This window comes from Bidens hawaiensis, unplaced genomic scaffold, assembly GCF_021521415.1.
Source record: "Bidens hawaiensis isolate Kalapana, Puna unplaced genomic scaffold, B.hawaiensis_p1.1 tig00022282_1, whole genome shotgun sequence".
Lineage (NCBI taxonomy): Eukaryota > Viridiplantae > Streptophyta > Magnoliopsida > Asterales > Asteraceae > Bidens > Bidens hawaiensis.
Genome location: NW_027493454.1, coordinates 166277 through 181152, shown reverse-complemented (window position 1 = coordinate 181152; position 14876 = coordinate 166277). Strand labels below are relative to the sequence as shown.

The following is a 14876-nucleotide window of genomic DNA, read 5'->3' as shown; positions in this document are numbered from 1 at the left end:
AATACCCATCGACATCATTAATAAAAAAACATTTAAAAAATAGAAATTGACATATGAGCATGTAACCTATTGAATAGGTAAAAGAATCTAGGATTACAACATTAAACTAAACTAAGTGACCAAATTGAGATAAACAAAAAAAAAAAATAATGAGTGACCTAATTAGAATAGTAGAGAAACTTGGTTACTATTCTATGAAGTGATCCCTTTTTAATATACCATTCACACTTTTTTTAGTAACACAAATTATGTAACAGTGTAACCGAATTCAAGCTTATGTGAGGAATCCTTATATTCCAAAGCATGATGTTTATCTTGGTGAGAATAGGTTGTTGATTGTTAGGAAGGCTTCACTTGGAGCAAATTAGTCCACTTATAGATATGTTGACTGCCCAACAAACTATGCTTCACTGCTGAAACTCATCTTTCAAACTCGTATGAATTTAAAGTCGTCTATAGGGCTTATCATTTGTTAGCTTTGATGATATAAAAGCAAAAAACATACCTCACAATGGAATCATAAGTTATTTCTATTCCTTAATTTCAACAAAATGTTCATTCATGTAACACCCCGGCTTAAGCGGAAACGCCCGAGTGTGACGTACAGATTGCTCAAACACACGTGGCACTATTAAGTGACCATAATAACATTAATTCATTTAATAAGCCAAGTAACACAAGTTCGAAAGTAACAATACAAGTTCAAACCAAAACATAACCATAACAATAGTTCTTTTATTGAAATACCCTGAGTAATCTAAGTGTCTTCAATACTTCAACCTCTAATCACGGTACCTGTAACATATGTATAAAATATGGTCAGCTATAAATATAGCTGGTGAGTTTCCACAGTTTAAATACGTACATAAAAACCATACAATTCATAGACATGTGATAAACGAGCAAGTAAGTCCTTTCCAGTTGGTACAACCAACGTACTTGGATAATCGCGCAAGTAAGGTCCTTTCCAATTGGTAACAACCAACGTACTTGGATAATGAGGCCCTTTTACACTCGATACAAATGGACCAGAGTGCAAAGGGGGGCGTATGATCATACTTAATGAGGCTTCCCAATCGTGCAAGTAATATTCGTGCAAGTAATACAAGTAACACACAAGTCCATATACGAATTGTAGTTTTGTAATAGAAGAAATAACACTTGAATCTTTATAAGGATACATATGCTACCCCAAAACATTAAAACATTAAAACGGGGTGGTGAAAAACTCACCTTAGTAATTGAAGTGAAAAAGGAATAAGAATAACTTGAAGGCGTCAAAGGAACCGAAGCAATCAATCCGTACGAACTATAAATAAGAATAAACATGACTTTTAACGGCTATTCCATCGGGATTTTAAGGTTGTTTAATTGTATGATAGTTTTAGAAAATAGTATTATTTTATTACGAATCTTATGGCTCTTAGATTATTATATTATTATTTATGTTTTAACGACAACTTGGTTATTAGTACAATTTAAGCACTTTAATGGCGAGAAAACAAAGTTTATATGTTCGAAAAGCTTGAACTATTGTTTACAAGTCGAAAATATAATTGTTGCTTTAACAAAACGATTTTTAGAGAACTAAAGTTTACTTTGCGATTATTACACGATTTTTAATAACGACTTATGAAAACGAGAAACTTGATATTTATATGTAAAATGGTGAGATATATTTTATAGTTAATTTACATAATTTTTATTTAATTTAAAAAGGTTTTTATAAATTTATTATGATTATTAATTGATTAAAATGATTTATTAATTAATAATAAACTGGAAAAATGTTTAATAAAAAAAATATGCGATTGACCCGGGTTTCGAACCCGGGTCTTGGTGGTATAAGTTCTGGGCATTATCCAACAGCTCTGGTGACAATATTCGTTTATAGTATGGTTTTTAATACTTAAATATACCATTAGCTTTGAAATGGATTTTAATAATAATAATAATAATAACAATAAAGGGCCAACACAAAAAGAAAAAAAAACGCTTGACCCGGGTTTCGAACCCGGGTCTCATGTTTACAATGTTAACAATTTAACCAGTTGGACTAGGAAGCAATTCAATGAAGTTATGGAAACAGTTTACTTTAAACAGATGTTCAACTTCATCTTCTTCATATTCAAGAACATAAACCCTAATTTATCAATTGGGGTTTCTGTTCCATGTTCGTTATAATTAGACTAGGGGTTTTGTTTATTGGTGTAACGACATTAACAAGCATATATTAATTACCTTATAAGGTTTTGTTTTGACCGAAACCCAGTTGTCGGAAAAGTAATAAGAAAGCTCCCAATTACAGACAAATCGGTGTATTAGAGGGGGATTGAGAGGAATGAGCGAGTTGTTTATGAGTTTAGGCGTCTATTTATACTAGGTGGGGGAGCGTCTTCACATTAATTCGTTGATTTGATTATCCGGATTTTCCGGCGACCATTACGAGCCTATTTACGGCGAATAAACGCAATTAACTTGTTGGTTAATGTTTTATATTGACGGAGAAACGCGTTTACATATTTATTTGGTTAAAACGACGAAGTTTGGTGGTGTTTGGCTTACCTCTGGCGCCGATTCCGGCGGCCGGAAAAACGTGAGGTGGGGGGGGACGGGATAGGGTTGGGTTTATTTAATAATATAATTTAAATATTATTTACACTTTGGACCCTGCAGTTTCATAAACATTTTAAATGATGTTTAATATCTTTTAAGCTATAATAAGTTTTTAGAGTTTACACTTTTTGCCCAAACTTTATATTATAAGGTCTTCGGTTTTGGATTACTTACGCGTTTTACTCGCGCGGCTCGATTAACGTTAAGGTTCGAGAATTTATAAACATAACAACGAACAACGAATAAAGAACATTAAATGTCGGGAATCACTTTATTAAAATATATTTAATACATCGAAACGACCCAACGGGTCGGGTTTACAATACGAACACGAATCGAAAATTGACGAATGTCACAATTCATACAGATTTTGTGATCACAATCAACAAAAGCTTTTAACAACACTCATGTTTTTTTAATTTTTTTTAGATGCTATTGGCCATGCTAGCAAGTTATTCAACAACAGAAACTCTCTTTTATGTGATTCTCAGCATCAAAATAGAAGGACAATGGAGTTTGCTGATTTGGGGTAACAAACAATCTTCTTATATACCTGGGAATGTATATGTGGACTTATGGAAACTAAATATTTTAATACAAAGGGATAATACTGTTTATCTTACTTTATGAAATGACAACCTTGCTCAGCTTACCAAATATGTTGCTGAAAATTCAAATGAGGAATATCTCATTATCGTCCTCTAGTTCGCAAGAGTGAAGCACTATGGCGGTATTATTAAATTAATTTTATTTTAACCCAATAACTACCTTTTATTATTTACCTTTAGCGTTGTTCTATGGTTACTAAAATGAAATTAATATTTATAAATATCAAATTACAGATAATGTATATGTTAATAATTCATATGGTAACGTTGTGTCAAGGTTACTTATAAACGACTACATATACGATGTGGTGGATTACAAGAAAACGTATACCGAAACAAATTGTAAACTCGTATTTATTGTACTTTATTCTTTATCTAATTCAAACATCTGGTGTCTAATTTTTGTAATTAGGTTGCTTGATATTGCATGTAACATTCGTTACTTTTCAAACCCGAAAACCCAACCCATTTCAAATTTTCAGTTTTGTTTATTATATATATATATATATATATATATATATATATATATATATATATATCACAAGTTTCGTTGCACGTATTCATCATTTTTATTTGTAATTGGATGGTATTTGCATTTGTTAAATCGACACGTCTCGTTGTTTCATTATAGTCGTTATTTTTAACATTCGTCGTTAACTTAATATGCACGATGCTTTACGTTTATCGTTCGTTCGTTTCCTTTTCATTTTATTCAATAAACGAAACTCTGGGATTTAAAGTTTAAAGCTTTAAACAAATTGCAAACAATACGAGTATAATATAACAAAACTATCCAAGTATATAAATTATTTTCCATTTTTATAACATTTCAAAGTGCAAGCTTAAGATAGTAAATATATTTAAACTTATGTTTTAATAGAGCTTGAAACTTGAGTGGGTGCTTTTGTAAAATTATTTTAAATTATATTATTATAATATAATAATATCTTCCCAACCCAATTCCCCTGTCAACCCCGGTTTCCCGGCCATGGCGTCCGACGGTGATTCCATGAACTTCCGGCCAGCTCCAATAACTTCCCTAACTCGCATCTTAATCCAATTAAAATCCATAATGACCTTTGACCATAGCAGCGACTATCAAGCAATGTTTACAACGCGTTATAACTATCTAATTACGAGAATTTCAACCCGTAACCATAGTTAACCGCCGGAATTTATGTTAAATTACATTAACGAGCATTAATCAATTCACACTCCAATTGATAGTATAAATTGGTCTCTCATCTTTATCTAAAACTCGTCCATAACCATAAATCTATATAATATACCCTACATAATCCATAACCAATATTACAAGTCTTTTTCCGGTGAACCGCGGTTAACCATCAAACGGCAACATTACCAGGTAATTTTTACATGCTTTTGATTAGTTTTTAGTCGACAAACAAAACCCCCAACCTAAGTTTGACGAAAATGGAAAGGATTAATCAAATTGAAAGTTAGGTTTTGATTAAGATGAGTTAGTGTTTATATATATATAACCAAACAAGCAGCTGGTGTAGATGGTTTGTTAAGGTGCATGTAGGATGAGAGACCCGGGTTCGAACCGGGTCTGCCTCAGTTTTTGGGGTTTTATTTCTTTAATCATTCTATTTATCATAATAAACCGATTAAATTATTTAAAAATCTTAATAAATCAAACATAATTATTTTTTAACTTAAATAAAATTTTTATAAATTTTAGTTTATCATTTTAAACTAAAACCCAACTTCCACACATGTCAAACAATCAAAACTAATTTATGCTTCCGTTACTTTAATTTATTAGCTCGTAACTTTAGTCCGTTAAAATCGTTAACATTAGCTCGTTAACTTTAATCCGTTGAAACCTTTAATATTATCTCGTTAACTTTAATCCGTTAAAACCATTAATATTAGTTCATTAACTTTAAACCCGTTAATATTAGTTTCGTTAACTTAAAATTCGTTAGCTTTTAAATCGTTAAACTTTGATTCGTTAGCTTTTAAATCGTTAAACTTTAATTCATTAACTATGAATTCCATCTTGTTAATCTTTATAATACACTAGTGATATTGTTTTCGGACAAAGTTTAACCGTTACAACCGGCGTTCCATAAACGTGTTAATTCTCATATTAGTTGAAACAATATTTAAATAATATAAACGCCAATATTATAATTCTTTTTCTTTAACATAGTTCAAGATAAATTTTCCCATCTAAAATCCATGTCTTGTATTTATCGTAACTTTCAAATTAGTCTTAGTTATAATATTAAACTAGACGGGTGCCCGCGCAATGCGGTGGGTGTCCGAGCGCAAACCCTGTGAATCACATAACAATTATGAGTGTTCATGGTTCGGTTGAAAACCTTTAAAATGGTCATCAGTTTGGTTTCACGATCAATTTTTTTTTACTTTCACTCGGTCGGTTGGTTTCAAAATTTTCAAACCGTAGAGAACGGTTTGGTTCGCGGCTTATGCTGAAAACCGGCCATATGAAACCAGACCAAACTTTAAATGCTGCATGCATTTTAATCTCTTTTATTTTTTAGTATTTGACATGTTTTGTTATATATATTAGATATAGCGTAACACCCTAGGCAAATCCCATATCAGCCGTGGACAGGAGAGATCCTTGGTTCTTAAGTAAATGTCTCGCCTCTTAAATCACCAACAAGTTTTGGGCTTAATGGTAGTGGACGAGAGGTGGATGAAAGGAGAGCACCACAGTTAAACGTGCTCAGGTGGGAGTAGTAGCAGGATGGGTGACCTCTTGGGAAGTCTCCACCTGGGCAACCAAAAACAAATTTGTGAGCTCTTCTGGGGCAAAGCGGACAATATTGGTGGTGCGAGGGGCCAGATGTTACAAGTAGTATCAGAGCCACTCCTGAACCGTTCGGGATAGTGGGGCAAACCTCATTAGAGACGATGAATCCCCAGGGGTGTCGGAAGGTAAACCTTAGGCAAATCCGACATCCTGGTTTGGATGGTGGGGCAAACCTCATCAAGGACGATGAATCCAAAGGTGGGGGGTGTTTGTAACACCCTAGGAAAATCCCAAATCGGTTGTGGACAGGAGAGACCCTTGGTTCATAAGTAAATGTCTCGCCTCTTAAATCACCAAAGCGTTTTGGGCTTAATGGTAGTGGACGAGAGAAGAGCTCCACAGTTAAATGTGCTCAGGTGGGAGTAGTAGCAGGATGGGTGAGCTCCTGGGAAGTCTCCACCTGGGCAACCAAAAACACATCCGTGAGCTATTCGTGGGCAAAGCGTACAATATTGGTGGTGCGAGGGGCCGAATGTTACATATAGTTAAGATATAATTGAACAAAGTATTTTTTTAATACAAGTAAACTTGAGTATTATAACTTTAAATTACCCTAATTCTAGTATGATTTTTTGTAATCTTTGTTCTCGTTATAATTTCGCATCCTAGGTCTTCCATTAATCTTTACCATTTATGTTGCTTAAATTATCATTTTTACTATTTTATTATATATAATAGACTGTTGGTAACAGTTCAGTTTCAATTTTCAATGATTCAATTTTGGTTTTGGATAACGAAAAATCGATACTAATGGTTGGGCTCACAAGTTTAATTTACAAACATTAAAATGCTCGATTTTATGGTGCACTTTCTTTACAAAAATATTAGCGTACAAAAATATTATGGCCGTTTAAAAATTGTGGGTGGGAAGTTAGTTTAAGATTAAAATTAAAAACATAATATCGTTAAAGATGAGGGGTAAACTTATAAATTAGGTGAATTGTGTTTTAAAGACAAGTTTACCCCTTTTTACACATGTACTTTATGCATTAACATTTGTAAAACTCTTAAAATCAAGTGTCTTAATTTACCCTTATCTCATGTATTATATATAGTATAGATAATAAACATCGTTAGAATTTTGTTAAACTTAAATATAATATTATAATATGAATGCCATATGTAAGACCCCGAAACCTGAGAATCCTACAGTTGGTCATCACACACAAAATTCTCAAAAATTTAAAATCGACACAAGATCATTTTATTAAAACCAGTTTAGAGTAATAAGCAGTGGAAAATAATAAGTGTCAAAATCCCGAAACCGGGAAAATGTGCCCAAAGTCAACAATGAAAATAAGTTCATTATATTTAGAGTCCTCGACTAGAAATGCCTTCAATCGTCCGAGTAGTTTCCAGCACGTCCAAGCGGTAACCTCCAATCCTTAACTTGAAAGGCAAACAAACATACACACAAAGTCAGCTTGAGCTGAGTGAGTTCACGTTTTTATAAACAACATTTATAAATCGTTTAAAAATGCATAAGTACAAGGATTTTGGAGAAAAATCATAATTAAATAAATAAATAATTTTTCTTTGAAATATTTATGCTAACACGGGCCTCCTCACCACAAGTTGTAACTCGAATAATATATTTGACCCGGGAGCAGAAAACAGAATGTAAATAATTATGCTAACACGAGCTTCCTAACCACGAGTCGTAAATCGAGTAATATATTTGACCCGGTAGCAGAAAACAGTATGTAATACAGGCCTCCTCACCACGAGTCATAACTCGAGTAATATATTTGACCCGATTATAGAAAAATCCACGCAATATGGGCCTCCTCACCACGGGTTTCTCCCGAGTAATATATTTGACCCGATTGCGGGTTTAGCAAGACGTAAAAAGAATTAAAAGGGGCATCGTGAAACTCACCTGACACGAGTCACGCAAATATCAACGATCTAGAGAACCTCTAATAAAATCCATAAATCACAAGCATGTCAGATTGCACATAAAAATTACTAACTAAATCATACCGACTTGCTTACCCTACGAGGCGTTCTATCTTGATTTGATTAACCTACCTCGTCCATACAAATTCCAGTTACATCAGCCCCTGAGGCCTCATAATTACGAAAACCACCGTTAGTTAATCCCGGGGACAAAGGATTTCCAAACTACACCGAAAGTTGTTAATTGTGTCGAATACGCGCGTTAACGAGTTGTTTAAGTACTTATCAACAAACTCAGCCCCGTGTGGATAAATTTTAGTATAATACAGCCATCAAGTCCACACGACACTTAACGAGTTGAATGGGTCGGCAAGTCACTTGTACAACGTACAAACTACCAATTAAACACGAATTTGCGTTGTACCGACCCGTTTGATGAACCGACAACCAATTCAGCCCCATTAACATAAAAATTAAGTTTTTCACAGCCCGTATAACATACCGAGGCTACACAATCTGAATTGGTTGTTAATCTCCTGAAACAACGCGCTAAACGCAACAGTCAACAAACTAGACAACCGAAATCCTAGTTTTCAATCTATCGACAATTGACTAACTAAATGAGCTTCATTGCTCACGATACTAAAGTATGATTGATGTAACACAAAGTGTACATCTTATTACACCAAATTTTCCTCATATTTTAGCCGAACTCCATGCAAATTCATTGTTTTTGGTACTTATTTAAGTTATTTGTGAATTTGCAGGTCTGGGCGCCTGCCCGACAAAGAAAACAAGAAAAGAGGGCGTTTCGTGGACAAAATCAGCAATCTGCCGACTACGCATGACCGTGCAAGACCTTGCACGACCGTGCTTCCCGTAGATCTTACCAATGCAAGCCAGTGCCGCAAGAATTCAAAAGTGCACGACCGTGCATGGTCGTGCGGATGCCCATGCATGACTTGCACGGCCGTGCGGGCCCGTGCCGATGACCGTGCCAGAACAGAGAAGTCTGCCCTTTTGGTCAGACTAAAGCAAGGTGTTGACTTTCCACTTATATGCACGACCGTGCTTGCCCGTGCATGGGCCCGTGCCAGACGTTTAGAAAGCTTAAATACACCTCCACTACTCCCATTTCAAGGGTGGAGACTTGAGGGAATTCTCTAAAATTGTTGAAAAATTATTGTGTGTTTGCTAGAGAGAATTCAAGGTTTCCATATTGTATGATCATCCTTGCAAGTAGCATTCATCATTCATCTTAGTTTGCAATTTCTTGTTCCTAACAATGCTTTGTAAGACTATTTTGATTTTGTTTGTTGTATCAAGCCTTATGGGCTAATACTTTTACTACTTAGATTATGTTGAAACTTCTACTTATGTGATATTTTATCTATGCATGATTTTGGTAAATTGGTGTTCTTCAAGTTTATGACATGTTCTTGAATAGAGTTTAATGGTTGAATGCTTGTTTTAATTCCTAGTCTTGTTAGTTTGATAGATGCTTAACCATAATATGTTGGAAAACTATGTGTTGAGTATTTGTTTATGAACTTAGTTTGTGTATGCATACTTTGTTTATATCACTAAGTTAGGAATGACTAGTGGAAATTAACTTGTTTATGCATTTTAAAAAGCATGAAACCTATCACTTGATATTGGAAAATTGTATGGTGATAACATGATTCTTTGAGTTGGTTGATGTTTGCTAGAGATTAAGACCATAATCCTTAGTTTATATTTTGTTAATTTAAAAGATTCATGTGTTTAACTAGTGTTCTTGAGCTTGTCTATTTTACATGATTTTAGGTGGTTAGTTTGTTGTTTTCATGCTAGCTTTCCTTTAATTATGAGATTAGGTAGTTTTGACAAACTTACTAATCTATGGTTATTATCTTGAAAAACACCCATCATGATGTTATGTTGTTAGTATTAGGTTGCCTTGATTGGAATTTGATATTGATGCTTAATACATGATGTTTGCCATTATCATTGTCACTTTATCACTAAGTTTAAGTGGATGCATAGTCTAAGTAGCCTTGTTTGGATTGATTGTTAGTTGTATTTTATTTGCTTTGTTATTGTTATATGTTAGTTTAGTAATTTGAAAATCAATTTGATTGCTTGTTTGGTTAAATTAATTACAAAGATTTATTATCAAAAGTTCACCTTGTCCATGGATTGACACTCGGTTCTTACCGATACTTAGCTACAAACGATAGGTATACTTGCCTTTCGTGTGTGGTTTGGTTGTTGGTGAAAACCATTTTTAAAACCCGATTATTGTGAAACTTTATTCAAATTTTATATATATATATTCGCACACGTCAAGTTTTTGGCGCCGTTGCCGGGGACACGGTGTTTTACTTTTGAAAACGATACGAGTAATTGATTTGCCTTGTTGATATTTTTGCTCTATGTTATTTTAGTCTATTTTATTTTTATTCATCTTGTTTTATTTTATTTTAATTATATTCTTAGATAGTTTTCCGTGTCTTGTCTGTTTCCATTCTGAGTTTCTTTCAGGTGATGCATGTCCACCACACCCGATCCTGATCTTGTTTCCCCCTTTTCTGAACCCGAGCGACATCTTCGAGAAGGTTTGAGGAGGAGAGCACGAGAAATTTCCGAGGTCATTGAAAACGAAGTTGTGGAGGACGACGCGAATCCCGAGGTTGAAGAAATGGCGGACCCAAACAATCAAGGTCGCATGGATGACTTCGCCACGCCGTCCCTCGATGGCTATGGCAGCGGTGTCACGGAGCCCGAGATTACCGTGAGTTTCGAGATCAAGTCGAGTATTATTCATATGGTCGAAAATTCCGTTTCTTTCCATGGCCTCTCGAACGAGGACCCTCACTCACATGTTGTGCATTTCCTTCGATTATGTGCAACATTCAAGATCCAGGGGTGTACGGATGATGTCGTGAGACTCTGACTTTTTCCGTTCTCACTTCACGGGGATGCCTTGGAGTGGTTAGAGGCACTCCCTTCCGGTTCCATCACCACTTGGAACCAATTGGTTGAGCAGTTTCTTTTTCAGTACTTCCCACCCGATAAAACTGCAAGATACCGGGCAAAAATCACTGGTTTTCGTGTTGATGATGACGAGTCACTTCATGCTACATGGGAGAGGTTCAAGGGCTTGTTGAGAAAATGCCCTCATCACGGTTTGAGTCACGGTCTTCAATGTCGTACGTTCTTTGATGCTTTATCCGTAGCACAGAAGCAGGCCGTTGATCAGGTTGCGGGAGGAAATTTCGGTAGGTGTACTCCCAACAAGGCGTTGGATGTCTTGGAGCGAGCTGCTAAGAAGAGTTTTGCATATAATCCGCCTCGTAGTATTCCTTCCACAAAGGGCGTTCTTTATGTCGATTCTAATACCCTTGTTTCCGCTCAGTTAGAAGCCTTGACCAAAAGATTTGACCAGATGCAATCCGATCTGGCTAAGTCTAGCTCTCGTTGTGGGGTGTGTGATGGGAAACACCGGACCAGTCAGTGCCAGCAGGCCATGGTGGTGGAGGATGTTGACTTTGTGGGCCGCCAAAACAATGCCTACAGCAACCCCTATAACCCGGGATAGAGAAACCACCCAAATTTCAGCTGGAAAGATAATGGTGGCTCTCAAAATCAGAGTCAAAATCAAAAGCCACCGGGGTTTGACCGAAATCCAAATTACCAAAATCATTCCCAGAACCAATCTTACCAACAAAAGCCTCAGTTTCAGGGTTCCAGCAGTAATGGTCAGTCTAGTGGTGGGTCTAGTGTTGAAAATCTTTTGACTCAGATTTTGGCAAAAACCGAGACCTCAAACAAACTGGCTGAACAAAGGAACCTGAAGATTGATGAGACTCTCCAGAAAGACATGATCTCGAGTTGAGGAATCAGAAAGTGTCCATTCAGACCATTAAGAATCAGGTTGGACAGATTGCTCAGCTCCTCTATGCGAGTCCACGGGGTAGCCTTCCGAGTAACACTGAGATTAATCCGAATGCCGAGGCTAAGGCGATGACCCTGAGGAGTGGTAGATCCACCATTCCTTTTGATGCATCGGTTTCCACACCAAAACCAATTGCCGATGAGATCGAGACTGAGACTGAGACTCCTGGTGAGGTGCACCCGAGGGTAACCCCAGAAAGTACCGCACAAACCAGTGAGCTAGTCAGGACTTATGTTCCTCTTATTCCATACCCAGGCCGTTTGAAGAAGCAGAAGATGGAAGAGCAGTACGGGAAATTCTTAGAACTTTTTAAGCAGCTTCACATTAATCTTCCGTTTCTCGATGCGTTGAAAGAAATGCCTAAGTATGCTAAGTTTCTGAAATAGGTCCTCTCGAATAAGAAGAAATTAGAGGAGCTTTCTTGTGTGACTTTGAATGAGGAGTGTTTAGCGGTTCTTTAGAATAAACTGCCTAAAAAATGACCGATCCGGGCAGTTTTACCATTCCATGTTTGATCGGTAGTTTGTCGGTTAGTAACACTTTAGCCGACCTAGGTGCTAGCATAAACTTGATGCCTTATTTTGTTTTTTCAAAGCTAGACCTAGGTGAGCCTAAGCCTACTCGCATGAGCATTCAGCTTGCCGAACGCTCGATGAAATACCCGAGGGGTATAGTTGAGAATATGCTTGTGAAAATCGACAAATTTGTGTTTCCTGTTGACTTTGTGATCTTGGACATGGATGAGGATAAAAATGTACCACTCATCCTAGGTCGACCTTTCCTAGCCACTGCTAGAGCTCTCATTGATGTCTGCACCGGCAGACTCACTCTTAGAGTTGGAGACGAGGAGATGACCTTTGATATTGGGAGATCCATGCGCCACCCACATGATCATGATGACGTGCTCTATATTGATACTGTCGATTCTTGCGTTTGTGAGCATATGCAGGACACGTGTGAGGAGTACTCTTTGGATACTCAGTTATGTGTTGGAGGGATTTCTGACTTGGTTAGTGGACCTCTATTTGAGGAGTTAGTCTGTGGTGTGGATCACAAGCCTCCTGAGTGTTTAGAGAGGATTGAGGATGTTGATTGCGTTGCCGAGCCTAAGGCAAAACATTCTGTTGTGGACCCACCATCTATTGAGCTTAAGGAGCTCCCGTCCCATTTGGAGTATGCCTTCTTAGAGGATAGGTCTCGCCTTCCTGTTATCATTTCTGCTAGTTTGTCAAGTGAGAAGAAGGTGGAGTTGCTCACAGTTTTGAAAAGGCACAAGTACACGATCGCCTGGAAGATCATGGATATAAAAGGGATCAGCCCATCCTTTTGTACCCATAAGATCTTGATGGAGGAGGAGTACAAACCCGTGGTGCAGCACCAACGGCATCTCAACCATAATATGCAAGACGTTGTGAAGAAAGAGGTCATCAAGCTTCTCGATGCTGGATTGATTTATCCGATCTCTGATTCCCCATGGGTAAGCCCGGTGCAGGTCGTCCCGAAAAAGGGCGGTACGACGGTTGTTGTGAATGAGAAGAACGAGTTGATTCCTACACATACCGTCACAGGATGGAGAGTTTGCATTAACTACCGCAAACTCAACGATGCCACGAGGAAAGACCATTTTCCACTCCCCTTCATTGACCAGATGTTGGAGCGACTGTCGGGAAAGATGTACTATTGCCTTCTTGACGGTTTCTCGGGATACTTTCAGATCCCCATCTCTCCTGAGGATCAGGAGAAGACGACATTCACATGTCCCTATGGCACATTCGCCTACCGGCGGATGCCCTTTGGACTGTGTAATGCCCCAGCCACGTTTCAGAGATGCATGGTGGCGATTTTTCATGACATGATCGAGGACTCCATGGAGGTTTTCATGGATGATTTTTCTATGTTCGGGAGTTCTTTTGATCATTGTTTGAGAAATTTGGAGAGAATGCTGGCCCAATGTGAGGAGGCCAACCTTGTTCTTAATTGGGAGAAATGCCACTTCATAGTGAAGGAGGGCATTGTGCTAGGGCATAAGATTTCACAGGCGGGGCTTGAGGTTGATCGAGCCAAAATTGATACCATTTCGAAGCTTCCGCCACCCAATTCGGTGAAGTCTATTAGGAGTTTTCTCGGTCATGTGGGATTTTATCGGTGATTCATAAAGGACTTTTCCCAAATCGCCCGCCCGATGACGAAACTCCTTGAAAAAGATGCCTTATTTCTTTTCTCCTCCGAATGTCTTCGGGCGTTCGAGTTTTTGAAGGAGAAATTGGTGAATGCCCCTATCATGGTTGCCCCCGACTGGTCCTTACCCTTCGAGTTGATGTGTGATGCTAGTGACTTTGCAGTCGGGGTGGTCTTAGGTCAAAGGTGAGATAAGCACTTTCACCCGATTTATTATGCGAGTAGGACACTGAACGATGCGCAGGAGCATTACACGACCACTGAAAAGGAGCTCCTTGCTGTTGTCTTCGCATTCGAAAAATTTCGGTCTTATCTTGTCCTTTCTAAAACCATTGTGTTCACGGATCATGCAGCCCTTCGTTATCTGTTCAGTAAACAAGATGCAAAGCCGAGACTTATTCGTTGGATTTTATTGCTGCAGGAGTTTGACATTGAGATTCGTGACAAAAAGGGTGCTGAAAATGCCGCAGCCGACCACCTCTCCAGTCTTGAGTGCTCAGCTTCATCGGAACAAGTGGGAGTTCATATAAATGACAATTTCCCCCACGAGTTCCTCATGCATATCGAGACACAGGATGAGGATCACCCTTGGTTCGCCGACATTGCGAATTTTCTTACTAATGGGATCGTGCTTAAGGGTCTGACTCACCAGAAAAAGAAGAAATTCTTTTCTGATGTGAAGCATTATTTTTGGGAGGATCCTTACTTGTTTCGTGTTGGTGCCGATCAGCTCATGCGTAGGTGTGTGTATGGTGACGAGGCTCGAAAGATCTTGAAACACTGCCACGAGGGCCCGACCGGAGGACACCATGGAGCCACGTCCACGGCG

At 37.7% G+C, this 14876-nt stretch overlaps 1 non-coding gene across 1 annotated transcript; it reads right to left on the bottom strand.

Moving 5' to 3' along the window:
* Positions 1 to 10998: 10998 nt before the first annotated feature.
* LOC143565086 (small nucleolar RNA R71) lies at positions 10999 to 11103 on the bottom strand. The gene has a single exon (XR_013140994.1). It is a non-coding gene; the product is annotated as a small nucleolar RNA R71 (small nucleolar RNA).
* Positions 11104 to 14876: the final 3773 nt, after the last annotated feature.